The sequence below is a fragment of the Carassius gibelio genome, chromosome A21, assembly GCF_023724105.1.
Source record: "Carassius gibelio isolate Cgi1373 ecotype wild population from Czech Republic chromosome A21, carGib1.2-hapl.c, whole genome shotgun sequence".
Taxonomy (NCBI): Eukaryota; Metazoa; Chordata; class Actinopteri; order Cypriniformes; family Cyprinidae; genus Carassius; species Carassius gibelio.
In genome coordinates, this window is record NC_068391.1 from 2,005,024 (window position 1) to 2,026,358 (window position 21,335).

The 21,335-nt window shown below is 39.6% G+C and overlaps 2 long non-coding RNA genes across 3 annotated transcripts in view; both read left to right on the plus strand.

Moving 5' to 3' along the window:
* LOC127941942 (uncharacterized) overlaps positions 1-20,658 on the plus strand; it is a 54,415-nt gene extending 33,757 nt beyond the window's left edge. The window contains exons 2-5 of one of the 2 annotated variants that reach the window (XR_008149221.1): positions 18,149-18,578; positions 18,761-18,866; positions 19,182-19,443; positions 19,628-20,658. This is a non-coding gene — a long non-coding RNA (uncharacterized LOC127941942). Of the gene's footprint in view, positions 1-18,148; positions 18,579-18,760; positions 18,867-19,181 lie in introns of both variants that reach the window. The other variant, XR_008149219.1, reaches the window with a different exon arrangement.
* LOC127941952 (uncharacterized) lies at positions 5,113-6,044 on the plus strand. The gene is made up of 2 exons (XR_008149232.1): positions 5,113-5,364; positions 5,512-6,044. It is a non-coding gene; the product is annotated as an uncharacterized LOC127941952 (long non-coding RNA).
* Positions 20,659-21,335: the final 677 nt, after the last annotated feature.

Genomic DNA, 21,335 nt, shown 5'->3' on the forward strand with positions numbered 1-21,335 from the left:
ATTTTCAAATCATTAAATTGTGAAAATCTATGTCAAGTCAACAGGGCAACGATTATAGGGGCCCACGGCTGAGGGGGGGCCCCCGGCGATATCAACCGACTGCTGAGGCCGGCGTAAATGACGCTCAGGGGTGCATTTCCCGTACTACGACGTAACTCGCTGATTAACCACCATCGTACGATGCATCGTTATGGAAACGAACTAGCTAGTCACAGCTGTTTCCCAAAACCTACGTTACCTGTGTCGCAGATCCATAGTTCAAACTATGTTGGTTTGAGCCGTCGTTCTTCTTCGATCTAATGGTTGACTGGAGCTATGAGCACATACAGTAATTTGGTTTTATTTTCTCTTTTCTTCGACTCCAATTATGCTTTTGAAATGACATCATAGGAGTCAAGTAATAACGAATCATTCATTTGTTCTGCAATTATATACACACATGGAGTTAAAATGTGCTCTTTTCTGATCCCAATGTCAATAATTTCACAATTTAATATAAATACTATTTCTTATTTGATATTGATAGGCTACTCAACCACAACTGAAAAAAGATGGGTCTTAAAACACCTGATGATTATTTTGCTAAATTTTTCCTATTTAAGTCACCTTGCCATTCTGCCATGTGTTAATGAAAATGACACAAAAACCCCAATTTTCAAAGCATGAAATTGCTGATTTTTTGGAGGAGGCGGAAAATAATAAAGTCCAGCTATTTTCAAAGCTGCAAAACAGCATTACAAATGCTGACAAAAATCAAATCTGTGCAGAAATCACTCAAAAAATAAATGATGCTGTCTATGGATATGAACAAAGCCCAGCAGAAGTCAGTAATAAGTGGAGGGAGTTTGCAAGTGTGACAAAACGGAGGGATCCAGCACGTAAGAGGGAAGCAAACAAGACTGATGTGGTATCAATTCAGTTCCTCCTGTCCTAGAGGAAGAGAAAGTTTTGGCCATCCTGGTGCCTGTTACAATGGAATGATCCTTGGAGGTATAGATACATGTGCATCAACCAGGCCTTTGCCTTCAAAGTTCAGGCCTCCAACATCAGGCCCTCTCCTGCCTGGCTTTTCAACATCAGACCTTTTCCTCCCTGGGCCTCCAACATCAGGCCCTCTCCAGACTCTTTTGTGTGGGCCACCTCTGCAGTTTGCCAGGTTGCTGAAGAGAGTGCATGGCTTTGGTGATAGCTGGCTGCTGGGAGTCAATACCTCATGACACCGCTATATATATATAAATATCTAGAATATAGATATAGATATAATAGGGGTGTAACGATACACGTATTCGTATCGAACCGTTCGGTACGAGGCTTTCGGTTCGGTACACAGTACGCATTATGTACCGAATGGTTCGTTGGACTAATTAATTACATTTGGAAAATAAAGAAGTGAGTGAAATATAATGTTATGCGTTCAGCAAGGTAGCCCAATATCCCATACGACGTTACAGGCAACGCCACTGACACCCCCGAAGAAAAATAAACACCAACTTATATGTTTATGTTAGGCTACTCAGTCAGGCGCTCGCTCATTCAGTACGCAGTGAAGGCTCGTTGCAAAATGGTTAATGCGTTTAACAGACCAGAAATAGAAGATCCTTCAATAACCAACAGGTCTGGTGTTTGGGTGCACCTTGGATTCCCTGTAAGCTATGATGGTGATGGCAAGAGAGTGGTGGATAAAAAAACAATGGTATGTCACATCGGTTACATGACAATAGGGTACACCAGCGGGAATAGGCTACTTCAAACATGTCAACTCATTTACATCACCCCAGTGTGTCAGTATCTGGAACAAGACGAATAAAAGGAGAAACATACACGCCACAAACTATCCCCGCAGCATTTAGACAGACATTTCCAACCGATTCAAACAGGGCAAAAGACATCACCGCGGCGATTGGTACATTTATAGGCGTGGATATGGGACCATACTCTGTAGTGAGTAACTACAGCCAGACCGTAATTCCTGTTTTGTACCAAAAAACAAAAGCCCACATAGAGAACCAATTGAGTAAAAACACACTCTATATAAAGATTTATAGAGTTCCATCTAAAAAGAGTTCCATCTTTGTATTTGTTCATAACTAATACAACAATATAACATTTTCATTTTTTCTTATAAGGAGCTGTTTTTGTTTTATACAGTATGCTGCTAAGAAAACACCATAGAAGATGGGTAAAGAATAGCGCCATCATTGTTCAATGTAAAAAAAAACATACTTTGTTACTGTAGTTTTAAAAAATAAAATATTTGTAAAAAATCAAGGAGATTTATCTGCCAATTTTTTCTTTTAGCTGCATCTAAAACGTACCGAACCGTGACATCAGTGTATCGTATCGAACCGAACCGTGAATTTTGTGAACCATTTCACCCCTGATAAATATATATATATATATATACAAACGAAACGATGGCTGCGTTCACATCGGCATGATTGATGCTTAGCCTAGTGTACAATGATTATTAATTTTGAAGGTGACGAAAGAAGCAACAGTAGCACTAGTGCTGCAAGTGCTCCTGCTGTTGAACAACAGGGGGTGGACAGTTCAGCTTTTGAGTCAGAGCTGGAGCCTTCAGGTAAAGTTTAAGCTATAAGCAAAACTAAACATGCTGGCTGAAAAATATGTGCTTTTATGATTTATAAGGTCATCAGTAGTAGGACTGTGTTCATTGGGACATACAATTGATGGCTGCTTAATATAAATTATTGAAAGTGCTTATTTCATATTGCAGAGAAACTCAATGTGCAGAGTGAGAGAGAGGGGGATTAAGGGAAAGATAATAGAGACAGTGAATGCCTTGATACTTCTTGATACTTCATTTGATTATTTTGCCCGTCCACAGTCTAAGGGTTTTGATTTATTTTTTAATTATAACCCAATTCAAACAACTGAAAGAGCCAAAAATTTAGCCGTCTGGTGGACACATGAATCGGGTGGTGGTGACTACAACAACAGAGGTGGCTTGGGGTGGAGTCAAATTCCGGCCTGATTTACTGTCCCAGTCCGCCACTGTTTGTATGCAACACGTCCTGCTTTGTATTACTAAATATGTAAATCATATTTGCTTACTAGCTTACTTCAAGCTTACTTCAAGGACAAAAGCTCATCTTTACAGACTGAGACGATGGAAGGTCAAATATTATTTACATATTTAGTAATACGAATCACTGCGAGCACTTTTCAATATGCGCGCCACTGAGTGACGTCTGTACTTCCCGGTAGTGATGTCCGATTCGTGAACAAATCGTTCAATTTAACCGCTTCTTCTTAGTGAACCGGTTGAACCAGTTCTCCAAATCGAACTGAATCGTTTCAAACGGTTCGCGTCTCCAATAAGCATTAATCCACAAATTACTTAAGCTGTTTACTTTTTTAACTTGACTGACACTTCCTCTGAGTCAGAATAAACCAATAAAAAAGGAATGTAAGGACTTATCTAACTCTGGGGGATACTGTGAATAAGCTAAAGTCCCAAAAAGTCGGAGTGTTCCTTTAACAAAGAATAAAGCACATTTGAAGAGTCTTTTAAATTTGCGCGACTAAGTTCATTTTTTTATTATTTTCATTGTGTTTTTCTTCTTTTGTAATGGCATATGTTTGATAGTTCCTGAAAAAGTTTCGTTCATTTTTATTGAAGCAAATGTAATTCCATATAACCCCAGCTACGGCCCTGAAAGTCAAACAATTTCATATAATTTAATTATTTTTTCATGAATGTCAAGAGAAGAGGATTGTCACCAGCAAACCCAGGATGTTAGTCTTCAGTCCTCAAACATATATATTTACTTTCTGTCCGGCAACAAGTGTTGCATTGCCTTCAAGAACTCCGATTGGCTTTTCTTTTCATACCATTATTTCCGGACACCTGTAACAAACTGATTGGATGTTGTCTCTTCTTCAGACTGATGGAAGAGAGTCTAGATGTTTCGCAGTCTTCATTGGCCAAGGACCGCCAAAGAGGCTGTCTGAATGAAATGAATCAACCATAGTTCGTTTTGATCAGCGTCGTGTTTATGGCAGTGAAAATGTAAAATCAATGCATCGCTACAATAACAGACTGACATCATTCATTCAAGAACATTGTGCAAGTTTACTGGAATAATTGCTCAGAGTCTATGTTGTCAACTTCACATACTTTTGAAAATTGTCAGAGTTGTAAATAGGAGGGCTTTCTTCTTCCAGTCGGGGGTTTGGTGTTATAGGCCTGAACTGGGACAAAGACTCATCCCGAGGAGAAGACCCACAAAGATGTGCAGCCGGGTCGGTGCTTTCCTTTCCTCATGAAAGGTTGGAGTGGTGGCTGTCTCCCTCTGCCTTCAAAAAAAGTTTTTATGGAAAGACAGAAAAACAAAAACCTGAACTATATTAGAAACTTACACATTTTGTACGTTTGTTAAAATTTGCAGGTTTATGCCACCGACCCAATTAAAGCAAAAATCATACTCACAGACTCTCTATTTAAATAAGGTTTCATTTGTTTTATTCAACAAAGGTGTTAAGACTTTACAATTAAGACATACAATATTTCTTCCCAAATCCACATAAAGAAACAGAAAATGACAAAGAGCGGAAAACAGCAAACAGAGTAAATAGAAATAGATGTTAAAAATGTACAAAGAAATTGAAGATGTCCAGAGGTTAAAATAACAATTACATTACAGCATTGCCATAAAATAATTGCTTTGTTCTGAAAAATGTGTGATCCTCAGAGAAAGTCCATCTGGAGAACTGGGAAAGGCATCTCGGTGTTTGGAGAATAGTCGATAGGCGGGTGAAATATGCGCCATGTCCGAAGTGACTCGAGTCCGCAGAGTGTCGTTGGCTCGGGGTTTCTTCGGTATCGGAGCTGTAGCATTGTCGGTCGAAGTCTGGTAGCGACGTCGTTGTTCCTCAGATGAATCTGGGTATGATGCGCTCCCACAGGAACTGCCAAACACGCTGCAACATCGGCTGCCAGAAGTTTGCATTCTGCGCTGTCGTAGTCGGCGAGTCTGAGCTCCTCCCCAAATCAGGCTTCGACAGCGATATGCAGTTGCACATAACGATGTTCACGGATGTAGTTTCTTCAGGCATCGGAGCAAACGGCTGAAACACCACAGAAGATGAGATGAATGATCGTCCAAGGCAAAATGTGTGAGCTCCACAAGCTCTCCATTCAATTTATATGCTATGAAGAGTAGTGTTCGCGCTGCGCTGTTACTGATCAGCGCTGCGCTGGGGAGATCAGCTCGGTGGCGCTGGTGAACACGTCCTCTCTGCGCTGTCGAGTCGGTCGCGGAGCTCGGTCCATTGAGCCGCGCCTGTGACCGGTCAGCGCTGCGCGAACACTTTAATACCGCACTGTTTATCCTACATTAGGTGTGTTTGGCTAGCCATGAGCGCAAATGAAAGACAATTTCATGGGAATGTGTAACCTGTCATAGCCTATAAATTGAATTTAAAGCTTGTGGAGCTCACACATTTTGCCTTGGACGATCATTCATCTCATCTTCTGTGGTGTTTCAGCCGTTTGCTCCGATGCCTGAAGAAACTACATCCGTGACCATCGTTATGTACAGCTGCAGGAGGAGCTCAGACTCGCCGACTACGACAGCGCAGAATGCAAACTTCTGGCAGCCGATGTTGCAGCGTGTTTGGCAGTTCCTGTGGGAGCGCATCATACCCAGATTCATCTGAGGAACAACGACGTCGCTACCAGACTTCGACCGACAATGCTACAGCTCCGATACCGAAGAAACCCCGAGCCAACGACACTCTGCGGACTCGAGTCACTTCGGACATGCTGATGGCGCATATTTCACCCGCCTATCGACTATTCTCCAAACACCGAGATGCCTTTCCCAGTTCTCCAGATGGACTTTCTCTGAGGCATCTAATCTTCGATTTCTTCATACATTTTCAACATAATTAGTTCCACATTCACTATTGTGTGGTATTTTCCCGCTCATTATGTATTTTTCTGTTTCTGTGGATTTAGGCAGACCTCATTGACCTCATTGTATAAGTGTAACATCTTGAATAAAACAAATGAAAACTGATTTAAGTAGTGAGTCTGTCATTATGATTGTGGATTAAATTTGGGCAATCTAAATGCTTTTCTAAATGGTTTCTAATTATTTATATGAAGATGAAACAATGTAACACCAGTGACATTTTTAAATGAATATATATATATAAATGTCACAGAAGTGGCATGCTAGATGAAGATGTTTATTCAGGCATATTTTCAAATCATTAAATTGTGAAAATCTATGTCAAGTCAACAGGGCAACGATTATAGGGGCCCACGGCTGAGGGGGTCCCCCGGCGATATCAACCGACTGCTGAGCAGGGGCGGATTTAGACATTTTGGGGCCCAAGGCAAACACAGACATGGGGCCCTCTACATCTATTGTTTAAATAGAAATAAAAAAAAGAAGAAAAATAAAAAGGATAAATTCTATCCTTGCTCTGAACTGGGCCTCTCTGCACTATTAAGCAGCGTTCTTTGTCAGTGAGATGTTTTGGCCAGAGTGCTTGGTCATCTTCAAGTTCAAGTGTAACACATTGGTCAGAATAGCCGTGTTTCCACTACCAAGCTAGGACCGGGCGTGCTAGTGCGTGCCAGGGCCAGTTGCGTTTCCACTGTCACTTCCGGGGCTTGATGGTGCTTTGCCGGGGCTTCCTCGGGGCCAACGGCCAGGGTTTTTTGGCCCGACGAAAACCTTGAGCCAAAGCGGGCCAGCTGGGGCTAGAGGAGGGGTTATGAACAAAGGCGGAGTTTCTCCGTGTCTAGAGAGCGTCAGCGTGGATCATTTCAGAAAGATAACAGCTTTAACAGCAGCATTAAAGACGTTTTAAAATAAGTTGAGCTCAAAACTCACTCTTAGTTAGCAGCAAGTGTTTGCTTGATCCGATGTGGATTATAATCACTAAACAAGGCAGAAATATTTATAAGCGATGTAAAAGACTATGCTCGATAAACATTAACGTTACACAGTAAACATGTTAAATATGACCGCTTGGAGAAATCAGACGTCAGCTTCTTATTCACAATTGTGTATTTATTAAGTAACATTTTATCTGTCGTCTCGTTTCGTGAGTTTAGCTCCACGTTGCATATCATCAAAATATAATAACGATTTTTGTTCGGGAGCTTTTATAAAAATAGAGAGTCTGCGCCGAGGATCATTTAAGAAAGATAACAGCTTTAACACCAGCATTAAACACTTTTTTTTTTTAAATAAGTTGAGCTCAAAACTCTCTTTCAGTCAGCAGCGAGTGTTTGAAATAACTTGATCCAATGTGGACCATACAAGGCAGAAATATTTACAAGCGATGAAAAAGATATGCACGCTAAACATATTACCATAGTAAACATGGTAAAATATGACCGCTTGAAGAAATCAGACGTCAGCTTCTTATTCTCTATCACAATCGTGTATTAAGTAACTTATATTATCTTTCACAAGCCTCGTCTCGAGAGTTTATCTCACGTTGCCTATCATAAAAGAATATAGCCTAATAATGTTTTTTGTTCGGGAGCTTTTATAAAAATAGAGATATTATCATTAATTCTAAATATGACGGCTATACTGTGGCCAATAAACAGAAACAGACTCGACTGAATAAGCAGGCTATTTTCATAAGCGTTAAAAATAAATAAATAAAATAGAAATAAGTGTATTTATGTGTGATTAATTTTGAGTCCTGATAAATTAAATAAATTCTATAGATAAAACATCGATGATTTTGAATTTGAATATATAACAAAGTATGCAAACAAACAAACTTTTAAGCCCTGGCTCGCACTGGGCCGACAGTGGAAATGCGGCTAGTGACTGCTAGTACTCATTACTCATCAATTTTCCTAAAAACTTTTTGCTTTCCTCCTGTTTCTTCCTTTTTTCAGCACCGCTTGGGTAGCTTCGCTTCATTTTTACTGTCAACACTCTCTCTCTGTACACTCTGTCTATCACTGTCAATCACTTCTTCTTCGTCAGTTTTTTGGCGCATTACAGCCTTGTCACTTTCGCAGATGCGCAGTAAGTGAAATAATGGAATAGTCCAATGTAGTGAGGTGGGGGGGGGGGCCTCCTGTCTGCGACACTAATGATTTGATGCCATTTTTCGCAAATGGAGTTTTAGAAATATATATTTTGCACGAAGTAAAAAAAAAATAAAAATCTTTAAGCAAGTTAATGGGGCATTTTGGGGGCCCCTAGGTAGCTCGGGGCCCAAGGCAATTGCCGACCTTTGCCTAATGGTAAAGTCCGCCCCTGCTGCTGAGGCCGGCGTAAATAACGCTCAGGGGTGCATTTCCCGTACTACGACGTAACTCGCTGATTAACCACCATCGTATGATGCATCGTTATGGAAACGAACTAGCTAGTCACAGCTGTTTCCCAAAACCTACGTTACCTGTGTCGCAGATCCATAGTTCAAACTATGTTGGTTTGAGCCGTCGTTCTTCTTCGATCTAATGGTTGACTGGAGCTATGAGCACATACAGTAATTTGGTTTTATTTTCTCTTTTCTTCGACTCCAATTATGCTTTTGAAATGACATCATAGGAGTCAAGTAATAAGGAATCATTCATTTGTTCTGCAATTATATACACACATGGAGTTAAAATGTGCTCTTTTCTGATCCCAATGTCAATAATTTCACAATTTCATATAAATACTATTTCTTATTTGATATTGATAGGCTACTCAACCACAACTGAAAAAAGATGGGTCTTAAAACACCTGATGATTATTTTGCTAAATTTTTCCTATTTAAGTCACCTTGCCATTCTGCCATGTGTTAATGAAAATGACACAAAAACCCCAATTTTCAAAGCATGAAATTGCTGATTTTTTGGAGGAGGCGGAAAATAATAAAGTCCAGCTATTTTCAAAGCTGCAAAACAGCATTACAAATGCTGACAAAAATCAAATCTGTGCAGAAATCACTCAAAAAATAAATGATGCTGTCTATGGATATGAACAAAGCCCAGCAGAAGTCAGTAATAAGTGGAGGGACTTTGCAAGTGTGACAAAACGGAGGGATCCAGCACGTAAGAGGGAAGCAAACAAGACTGATGTGGTATCAATTCAGTTCCTCCTGTCCTAGAGGAAGAGAAAGTTTTGGCCATCCTGGTGCCTGTTACAATGGAATGATCCTTGGAGGTATAGATACATGTGCATCAACCAGGCCTTTGCCTTCAAAGTTCAGGCCTCCAACATCAGGCCCTCTCCGGCCTGGCCCTTCAACATCAGACCTTTTCCTCCCTGGGTCTCTAATATCAGGCCCTCTCCAGACTCTTTTGTGTGGGCCACCTCTGCAGTTTGCCAGGTTGCTGAAGAGAGTGCATGGCTTTGGTGATAGCTGGCTGCTGGGAGTCAATACCTCATGACACCGCTATATATATATATATAAATATCTAGAATATAGATATAGATATAATAGGGGTGTAACGATACACGTATTCGTATCGAACCGTTCGGTACGAGGCTTTCGGTTCGGTACACAGTACGCATTATGTACCGAATGGTTCGTTGGACTAATTAATTACATTTGGAAAATAAAGAAGTGAGTGAAATATAATGTTATGCGTTCAGCAAGGTAGCCCAATATCCCATACGACGTTACAGGCAACGCCACTGACACCCCCGAAGAAAAATAAACACCAACTTATATGTTTATGTTAGGCTACTCAGTCAGGCGCTCGCTCATTCAGTACGCGCTGAAGGCTCGTTGCAAAATGGTTAATGCGTTTAACAGACTAGAAATAGAAGATCCTTCAATAACCAACAGGTCTGGTGTTTGGGTGCACCTTGGATTCCCTGTAAGCTATGATGGTGATGGCAAGAGAGTGGTGGATAAAAAAACAACGGTATGTCGCATCGGTTACATGACAATAGAGTACACCAGCGGGAATAGGCTACTTCAAACATGTCAACTCATTTACATCACCCCAGTGTGTCAGTATCTGGATCAAGACGAATAAAAGGAGAAACATACACGCCACAAACTATCCCCGCAGCATTTAGACAGACATTTCCAACCGATTCAAACAGGGCAAAAGACATCACCGCGGCGATTGGTACATTTATAGGCGTGGATATGGGACCATACTCTGTAGTGAGTAACTACAGCCAGACCGTAATTCCTGTTTTGTACCAAAAAACAAAAGCCCACATAGAGAACCAATTGAGTAAAAACACACTATATATAAAGATTTATAGAGTTCCATCTAAAAAGAGTTCCATCTTTGTATTTGTTCATAACTAATACAACAATATAACATTTTCATTTTTTCTTATAAGGAGCTGTTTTTGTTTTATACAGTATGCTGCTAAGAAAACACCATAGAAGATGGATAAAGAATAGCGCCATCATTGTTCAATGTAAAAAAAAACATACTTTGTTACTGTAGTTTTAAAAAATAAAATATTTGTAAAAAATCAAGGATATTTATCTGCCAATTTTTTCTTTTAGCTGTATCTAAAACGTACCGAACCGTGACATCAGTGTATCGTATCGAACCGAACCGTGAATTTTGTGAACCATTTCACCCCTGATAAATATATATATATACAAACGAAACGATGGCTGCGTTCACATCGGCATGATTGATGCTTAGCCTAGTGTACAATGCTTATTAATTTTGAAGGTGACGAAGGAAGCAACAGTAGCACTAGTCAGTGTTGTAGTCGAGACCAGCTCATTCGAGTCCGAGTCCAGATCGAGTCCAGAGAGATTGGATCTTTGACAAGACTTAAAGAAATCTTCAAGAGTATGTAAAATGTTTGGTGGAAACAATAAAGGGTAAAAGGGCCACATAGTATGTGGTGTAAAGGTAATTTTATTAGTATTATGAATTGTAACTTGTCAATATTAAGTGCTCATTTTCACATAACATCGTTGTACCACTATACACATCCATATAACCTTTCTAGCACAAGTAACATTACTGTACTACCACTATACCTGTAAATGTTCAACTGTAACAGCTTTTACATAACTTTTAACCTTGAAGCTTAACTAATGACTGCTAATATCCTTACAATGTCTTGGATTATGTGCACTTTAGATGTTGTGAAGATTACAGATGGGCATAATTACTTTTCAAAAAAATAAGTGAGGAGACCATCCTGCTACCCAACCAAGCACGATGTGGTCTCATGATCAATCCACCCCGACTAAAAACACTCTCAATCTAGAAATTCCCCGCTGCCCTAATGTTAAACAGTTTTATTAAAATGTCCTATGTGACGTCTGTTTTTATATTGTTTATCAACAGTAACGTTATACATATGTATATTGTTTGGATTAACTAGAAGAGTAGACAGACATAAATGTTTATTCATAACCGTACTGAAAATAAGTAAATATTGTTAGCTGATGCTAACTGTCTAGCTAAGATTTTTAATTTTTTATAATGTCCAAATATTTTTATTCAACCACCTATATATATATATATATATATATATATATATATATATGTAGATTACACCTGGGTAGAAAAGAAAGGATGTGATGTTCAGGACATGGTAACTACAGTGATTATCAAAGTGGGAAGAGATGCACCCCGTTTGGCCAGGGGTGTTTTTAAACCACAGACAAGGTTTGAGAAAGAAAAAATCATTATGAAAATATAATTGTATTTTCCTTAATGTTCTTCCTAACTTCAGGCCTTATTATCATGTCATATATAGAGTTACAGTACAGACCAAAAGTTTGGACACACGTTCTCATTCAAAGAGTTTTCTTTATTTTCATGACTATGAATTAACACATGTGGAATTATATATGGAATTATATACATAACAAAAAAGTGTGAAACAACTGAAAATATGTCATATTGTAGGTTCTTCAAAGTAGCCACCTTTTGTATGGAGCCAAAAGAGTGTCAATAATGATAAATGCACACACTACATTCACATATGCACACATAGGATTCATACATACACACACAAAATTTAAAAAGAAATGAACGATCCACTTTCCTCAGTGAACGATTCACTTTCCTCAAGCAGCGAACGACTCACTTTCCTCAGGGAATGACTCACTTACCTCACGCAGCTGGCGACTCATTTTGCGCAGGCGGACACCCACTTTGCGCAGCAGGAGACTCACTTTCCGCAGCCGGAGAGTCACTTTCCTCTCGCAGCGAATTAAAAAGATACACAACAATGTATAAAGGGCTCCATTACCTTCTATGTTACATTATGGCCCCGTATAAACAGTTTTTGTAAAAAATAGGCTAACGATTGCATCATAACCACTCGTCTCTCTGTCACATTACCGTACAGACAGAAAGAGAAGCTCGCAGGCAATTAACTTAATATGGCGTTCTGGCATTACATTTTAAAATACTATACAAAATAATTAATCAGAATACTTACTCTCTGCAAGATTAACGATGGCAGTTTGCACGCACAGCCACTTAGAAGATTTACATCTGTCAGACAGGTTGCTGACGTCGTCAAGCTTCGTTTGAGTCTGCGCGTCAGAAACCGAAGTGCTAAAAAACACTAAAAATGGGCTTCACTTGTCTCAATTGAGTTCCAGTGGGGTTGCTGTATCCATTTCTTTTACTGTCTATGGCGGCAACCTCCCGCTCTCTCTCGTGAAGCCAATAAGGAAGATGAGGAAGTGACTAAAACTGCAATTCAGTCCCATAGACTCCACATGTTTAAATGGCCAACTTTACAGCAGAAAAAAACATGTTTACAGCCTGGTTCAAAAAATGATTTTGGTCTATATTGCTAATTTTGCCCTTCATGACAACTGTGAGGGGGGTGAATTTTTTTAAAACTCATCCGTCTAAATTATATTAAGCCTTAAAGTTCTGCATAATTAAGGGCGTGGCCACTTGAGTGACAGGTGGATTGCCGCTGCTGACAATGCCGTCGCACTAGGTGGGCGTGGCTTCAGCAATCAGCTCCTGCCTTTTTGCCCATTTTCGATTATCCGGGAGAGTCGCGCGGTGACGCGCTGCCAAGATGGGCGACGGTCCGCTCTACACACTTTAGGCTTCAAAACCGCTAATGAGGAGTCTATGGGTGACGTCACGGACACTACGTCCATATTTTTTTACAGTCTATGGTCGAGCCAAGTCAGAGGAGTCTCAAAATTCACACACAAATGCAGTGAAGTTCACAGACCGCAAGCAGTTTGTAAATCAAGATATATGTGTGTGTTCAACAGAAATACATTTCTGAATCTTGTCCTGTGCATTTGTGAATCTTGAGTGCATTTGTAAATGTTGTTTGCATTTCTGAATTGTGTGTGTATTTCTGAATTGTGTGTGTATTTCTGAATTATGTATGCATTTGTGAATCTTCTGTGCTTTTTAAATTCTGTGTGTGCATTTGTAAATTTTGTGCGCATTTGTGTATCCTGTTTGTGTATTTATGAATCATGTGTGTGCATGTATGAATCCTGGGTGTGCATATGTGAATGTAGTGTGTGCATTTATCTTTATTGAGACTCTTTTGGCTCCATACTTTTGCTCTGATTACTGCTTTGCACACTCTTGTCATTCTCTTGATGAGCTTCAAGAGGTAGTCAGCTGAAATGGTCTTCCAACAGTCTTGAAGGAGTTCCCTGAGAGTTGCTTAGCAGTTGTTGGCCCTTTTGCCTTCTGTCTGAGGTCCAGCTCACCCCTAAACCATCTCCATTGGGTTCTGGTCCGGTGACTGTGGAGGCCAGGTCATCTGGCGCACCACCCCATCACTCTCCTTCTTGCTCAAATAGCCCTTGATGCCTTCAGTGTGACTCTACAATTTACATAGTCATGAAAATAAAGAAAACTCTTTGAATGAGAAGGTGTGTCCAAACTTTTGGTCTGTACTGTAACTTTGATGTTCAGTAAAACAACTAACTTTAAAATACTTTGTTCTTACTGGTAAAGATCAGATGGTCATCTCTGTTTTCTCTCAGGTAAATCACAGTGTAAGCTTCACAGTGAACATTACTCTCATCAGCGTAGTCCATATCAACAACAAAAATATATCTTGACTCCATATAGTGGTTATTTTGAAAAAATCCAAGGTATTTTGAGCAGTAGGATTATAAAAAAATGTGCTAATATAAAATTAAATTAAGTAGCCTATATAAAATTGCAAACATCTATCTTGCAGTACTTTTTTACTTAAGTACATAAAAAATTGAGTACTTTTGTACTTTCACTTCAGTAAAATTGAAAAAGGAGTACTTTTACTTTTACTGGAGTAATATTTTACCATATGTATCTGTACTTTTACTCAAGTACTTGATTTGTGTACTTCGTCCACCACTGGTTCAATGCATTCTGTTAGACATGTTTTTGGGGGGAGATGTTTAGTGTTGAGACAGTCAGTCTGTGTCTGTATTCATTATATAATTTAATTAAACGATATTTGTTTTTTTCTGTGACCATTTTGTCCTACTTTGTAAAAATAACACAGTTGAGAGAAATAATGTAGCAATGTGGCTTCCTGGAAAGCGGGATCACTACAGGCGGATGGCAGGAGGGTAACTTAATGCCGGTGACACACAGGCTGCGTGGCGTCTCTTGCTGCTGCGTGCCAGAAGTGTGGTGGCTGCTTCGCGTTTTCTGTGTTTACACACCAGAAGCGTGCCTCCACGCGGCGCTTGGCGCGCTGCTGCTGCTGTAGGAAACATAGAGGGAGACCGCCGACAGACCAGGCTCTTGTCTTCATGACAACAATATCAACTTTTTTTTTTTTTTTTACACACCTACTGATAGGACACCGTCAACAGTATTGACGGCACAATAGAGTATGTTTGACAGGTGCAATATTTGAAAATCGTTCATTATTAATTTATTTTTTAAATAACATTTATATCTGAATTTATGCCAGCCTATAGACTTTCAAATATCAAAATGTCACGAATTAATATGTATTTGTGTACAAAATGACATATAAACATATTTTCCTAGTATATTTTGCCTGGAAACGCTTCCAACATGCACGCGTGTCGCGTGAAAAATAGGCGTCGGTTCTATTTCTAGCATGCACGGGTTTTCCGCGCGTCTCACGCAGGCAGTCTGCAAGATCTAACCTGTTAACATGGGAGCCGAATTAAAAACAGACATGCCACGCAGCTGAGACGCTTGCGCCACACATCCGGTGTGTCGCTGGCCTAACGTCTCACGTCAAAAGAAAATCACCAGTCATTGGATGTCTCAAACATACATCAATTTAAATAAACATTAACATACAGTAATAATCATGAAATATTTTGATTGGGACTCGAGTGGACTCGGGCATAAGCCTAATTTGTTCGAGTCCGAGTCAATATGCACACGAATCCATGACAAGACCGAGACCATTAAAATACGGTCTCGAGCCCGAGTCCAAGACCGAGTCCGAGTCTCGAGTAGCTACTCAACACTGGCACTAGTGCTGCAAGTGCTCCTGCTGTTGAACAAGAGGGGGTGGACAGTTCAGCTTTTGAGTCAGAGCTGGAAACTTCAGGTAAAGTTTAAGCTGTAAGCAAAACTAAACATGCTGGCTGAAAAATATGTTTTAGAAACGTACACATTTTGCCACCGACCCAATTAAAGCAAAAATCATACTCACAGACTCTCTATTTAAATAAGATTTCATTTGTTTTATTCAACAAAGTTTTAAAGCCTTTACAATGAGGACATACAGTATTTCTTCCCAAATCCACATAAAGAAACAGAAAATGACAAAGAGCGGAAAACAGCAAACAGAGTAAATAGAAAATAGATGTTAAAAATGTACAAAGAAATTCAAGATGTCCAGAGGTTAAAATAACAATTACATTACAGCATTGCCATAAAATAATTGCTTTGTTCTGAAAAATGTGTGATCCTCAGAGAAAGTCCATCTGGAGAACTGGGAAAGGCATCTCGGTGTTTGGAGAATAGTCGATAGGCGGGTGAAATATGCGCCATGTCCGAAGTGACTCGAGTCCGCAGAGTGTCGTTGGCTCGGGGTTTCTTCGGTATCGGAGCTGTAGCATTGTCGGTCGAAGTCTGGTAGCGACGTCGTTGTTCCTCAGATGAATCTGGGTATGATGCGCTCCCACAGGAACTGCCAAACACGTTGCAACATCGGCTGCCAGAAGTTTGCATTCTGCGCTGTCGTAGTCGGCGAGTCTGAGCTCCTCCTGCAGCTGTACATAACGATGGTCACGGATGTAGTTTCTTCAGGCATCGGAGCAAACGGCTGAAACACCACAGAAGATGAGATGAATGATCGTCCAAGGCAAAATGTGTGAGCTCCACAAGCTTTAAATTCAATTTATAGGCTATGACAGGTTACACATTCCCATGAAATTGTCTTTCATTTGCGCTCATGGCTAGCCAAACACACCTAATGTAGGATAAACAGTGCGGTATTAAAGTGTTCGCGCAGCGCTGACCGGTCACAGGCGCGGCTCAATGGACCGAGCTCCGCGACCGACTCGACAGCGCAGAGAGGACGTGTTCACCAGCGCCACCGAGCTGATCTCCCCAGCGCAGCGCTGATCAGTAACAGCGCAGCGCGAACACTACTCTTCATAGCATATAAATTGAATGGAGAGCTTGTGGAGCTCACACATTTTGCCTTGGACGATCATTCATCTCATCTTCTGTGGTGTTTCAGCCGTTTGCTCCGATGCCTGAAGAAACTACATCCGTGACCATCGTTATGTACAGCTGCAGGAGGAGCTCAGACTCGCCGACTACGACAGCGCAGAATGCAAACTTCTGGCAGCCGATGTTGCAATGTGTTTGGCAGTTCCTGTGGGAGCGCATCATACCCAGATTCATCTGAGGAACAACGACGTCGCTACCAGACTTCGACCGACAATGCTACAGCTCCGATACCGAAGAAACCCCGAGCCAACGACACTCTGCGGACTCGAGTCACTTCGGACATGCTGATGGCGCATATTTCACCCGCCTATCGACTATTCTCCAAACACCGAGATGCCTTTCCCAGTTCTCCAGATGGACTTTCTCTGAGGCATCTAATCTTCGATTTCTTCATACATTTTCAACATAATTAGTTCAACATTCACTATTGTGTGGTATTTTCCCGCTCATTATGTATTTTCACCCGATTCGAACGTTATCACTCGATTGAATGGGGCGTTATCAGCGGTTATCAGCCCATAGAAATGGGCCAGGAGGGGCCTCCTGCGCCTACTAGTAGGCTCAGAAGGCCGTGATCATCCATCCAAATGGTTGATCACCAACAAATATACAAGAGAAGACTCCAGATCCAATCCCAGAATTCCTGCTCACCTGTAATCGGAAGTCTACTGGACGAATGCGGGAACGTTGCGATATTTCCTGCTTAATATTTTCAGGTAAGACTATTAAAATTATAAAAATGAGCATTTAAACTGTAATGGAAAACAATACATACACTCGTATTGCGTGTCATGATTGTTGATATGAGATAACCGTATTGCGATGTATCTGCAAACGTTATCGCTAGACAATATTACGTTATTAGCCTGTCGTTACGTTAACGTTGCATGCTTTATTATGTGAGCATTAACGTTGCTAATATGAGTTTGTATTTACGCCTGAAGCTAATGGAGGAATTAAGTTTCGAGTTAAACTGTCAAAATGACTTTTTACACTCATACCGGCTTATATTGTGTATGCTCGATAACGCCTCACTGAAGCCGGAACATTGGACTAATGTAACCCATATTGACTTGAGAGAAATATTAAACACAAGATGTATTTTACGACTGTTTGGAAACCTTGGGATCTTGACTAGAGTGTAAAATAAAGTTCTGTGGGTTTGAACCAAGCTTGGCTGGATTTGATCCTATTTCAGGAGGCTTTGGATCTGTCTTTCTATCCATATACCTACTCAAAAAAATAAAGGGAATACTTAACAACACAATATAACCCACAAGTGTTCCCTTTATTTTTTTTTTAGCAGTTTATATATAGCTAGCTAGCTGTGTATCTATTTATATAATCTATCTAGCTCTATGTGTATTTATCTATCTATCTATCTATCTTGCAATCTATATATCTAGCTAGCTGTATCTAACTATCGCACCAAATATCCCTCATCTGGCTGCATCCCATTTTCACTCATGTGTTTCTGTCTTTTAGACTGTGATAAGAAGTACGGTACGGGTTGCACTTTGCTTTATGTAATAATTGTCAAATATTTGATTTCAGATATGGGAAAAGCACTTAAGATGACCCCACGTTTCAGGAACGTTAAAATTAAGTTGGTGAGGAGGTCTATGGTGGGCCCTGCAAGTTTTCTTACCTCAGTCAAGGTCTTCCCCAGCCCAGCTACAATCAGACCCACCCTTCAGACCCTTCTATTACATCTCAACCTGCTGAACCTGATGATGCGACACCAAGCTGTTCTGAGAGCGCATACAGTAAGGCAAAGAAGAGAGAGCTTCATGCCTGGGATGCAGTCAAGGATGAGATGCTTAAGGTGACGTTTGAATGTTCAGCATCAGTCACTACCCAGTGTGCTGTCTGCCGAGAACATGCTGATTATAGGTGCATTGAGTGCAGCTCCACTGCAGTGTTCTGTGAGGTTTGCCTGAAGAGGATTCACAGAAATTTACTGCATCTTCCTGAAAAGTGGAATGTAAGAACAATAGCATACAGTCTTACATTGCTATTGCTATACTTGCATACAGACAGCAAACTCACAGTAATGTCAACAGATTCATTAGATACTTCAAATTGTTTTAGCACTATGCAGTATCAACTGTTAGTGTCACAAGTTTGTTGTTTTAAAAACATTAGAGCTATCCATCTTTCTTACAGAATGTTTACTATGAGCCATCCTCCCTGGGGTTATTCTTATATTTACCTGAAGCCCATGGCACCCATGCTGTGAACACAAAGGACATGAAGATCATTGTCAGCACAGGTTTGTCATTTTACCTGATACAAAATCTTAATGTATTTAATTTTATTGACAGGTTAAGGAATTCAATCCTATTACATGTGGAGTAATGATTTCCTTTAAGGAATTAATCAAATTTGTGATGCAATAAAAAAAAAAAAGTCATGATAGTTATAGTTTATATACTATCATGATAGGTAAAAATTTATAGCCTGAATCTGAAGCTTTGGATAAAAGCGTCTGCTAAATTCATACATTTAATTTAATTTATACTGATATGGTAGTCTATAGTAGTACTAGGTTATGTTTTTATGTTATTTTCCTCTTTATATTTGGCAGGACGGCTCTGCACCGTTACAGTCAACATGTGTGCGTGTGAACCAGAAACCTGTACTCTGCTGAGATATGGGCTCTGACCAGACAGCCTTCTCCATCCCTCTGCTAGAGCTTTCTGTTTCTCTGTCACTGGAGTGTCAGGTTTCTGTTGAGGGTTTTTTGCAACACCCCATATCCCATTTTAGGCATCACCACTTCCGACAAAGAAGTTTGGTTGATATTTGCACAATTAAATGATGGAACCATATGCCCAGCATGTCCAAAGGTTGGTTATAATTCCAGCGTGGTTCTTGTTTGATTAAATTAATGGCATAGAAATAAAATCTGAATTAATATCAAACTTAAAAGTTAATTTGTGTATGTAGTATTGTAATAGAATAGTAATAGTATAAATGTATAAACCTGGTGCGGGTACAAAACCAGTGTTACTGTAAGTGTTTGTTTTCCAGGCGGATGGAGATATGATTGTCATATTGGATGCCAACTTTGGCCTTGTGAGGAAGTAAAGCCGCAGTACAAGTGTGGTTGATCCATTACACAGAACCCACGTGTTTGTTGATGAAAAGGATGTAGAGGAATACCTGCTATCACATCTTGACAGCTCAAAGCCTCGAGGTTAATCATTGTTGCAGAATTTCATTCGAGTCCATGAAATATTAATTAAACTTGTGAAAAAAGATCCCTATTCCTCTCATAAATCTATGTTTTCCTTAAATCTTTAGGACTGCAGTAAGCTGCTCTCATTCAAGGTATTATAATATAATATAATATAATTACTTTACTGCATAACTTGTGCAGACATGTTGTTTTACTAGGTCTGATCTATTTTAAAGCTTAGGCCCTGTATTTAAGCATACATATCCCCACTAGTCTGTCTGTATGAGTACAAAATTAAAAAATAAACTCTCTATAAGTGTAACTGTACAAGCAGAGTAAAATATTTATATAAAAAATATTGCACTACTGTTATTTTGCATAGAATACATTGTTCAACAATATTTTTGCACACTCATCCAACTGTATTTATTACCACTGTTCTCACGTTCCTGCTGTTCATAACATATATATAATCCTTCATTGCTCTGTTCATAATGTACATACAATCCCTACATTGCATTCATATTTATATTCTGTATATACTCTGATCAATATTGTATATAGCAACTCCACTGTACATTCTGTATATCATAGCTTTACTTACTCAGCACTTTTATGTATATAAAACACTATATTCTTGCACTTCTGGTTAGATGCTAACTGCATTTCATTAGCTCTGTACTTGTACTCTGCATAATGACAATAAAGTTGAATCTAATCTAATCTAAAAAAAAAAATTGTGTTTACCATAATGTAATATGTTATTTACTGTAATGTACAAATGTGTGGGAGGTGTTTTGTTTTTTGTGAGCTCACCATCAAAATCCCCTTCGACTGAGTTGAAATGAAAATAAATTATTGGATCTTGAATCCTCTGAAGCAACTATGAGTTTGTAAAAACATAAAATAAAAGGGAACATAGAGGTGTATTGACTCTACGATTTACAGCCATGTTTTCAGCCATGGTGCTCTGCACTTATTAACAGCACATTTAAAGTCAATGAAAAGTAATTTACTAAATAACATACAATGAATTTACAGTCAAAATCCGTATGTGACAGTGTGCCACATTCAGTATGTTCCTACATAACTGTTATTGGCTTGAAATTCTCCAGATCCAAGCCTATGTAATTTAACACATTTTTTCTCTTCTTCCCATTGGCTGTTTTCGTTTTATTTTCACTTTCTTCTTTCATTGAATGTATATTACATTTAGTTTGTTCGTTGTTCGTTGCCATGGTTGTTACGTTGCTATCGCTGAAACCACGTGGCTTGCATAACGTACTTCCGTCCAAAAGTATTTTATTCACAAGACACTTTTTTTAAAATGATGAATTCAACATTTGTCCACGAAAAAACAACAACAAACAGATAACTCAACAATAAGATATGTTAATATAACTTTTGCACATTTCTCCTTCGATTCAGAGAAATACATTTTTGGTAGCAGAAGGTTACGGAAGTGCATTGTGTTGTGGGCGGGGTTTGCGCGTTCTACATTTCGGCTAAAAAGTCTTAAATAAACAAATATATTCAGATTTTCTTAACGTAAATCATCTA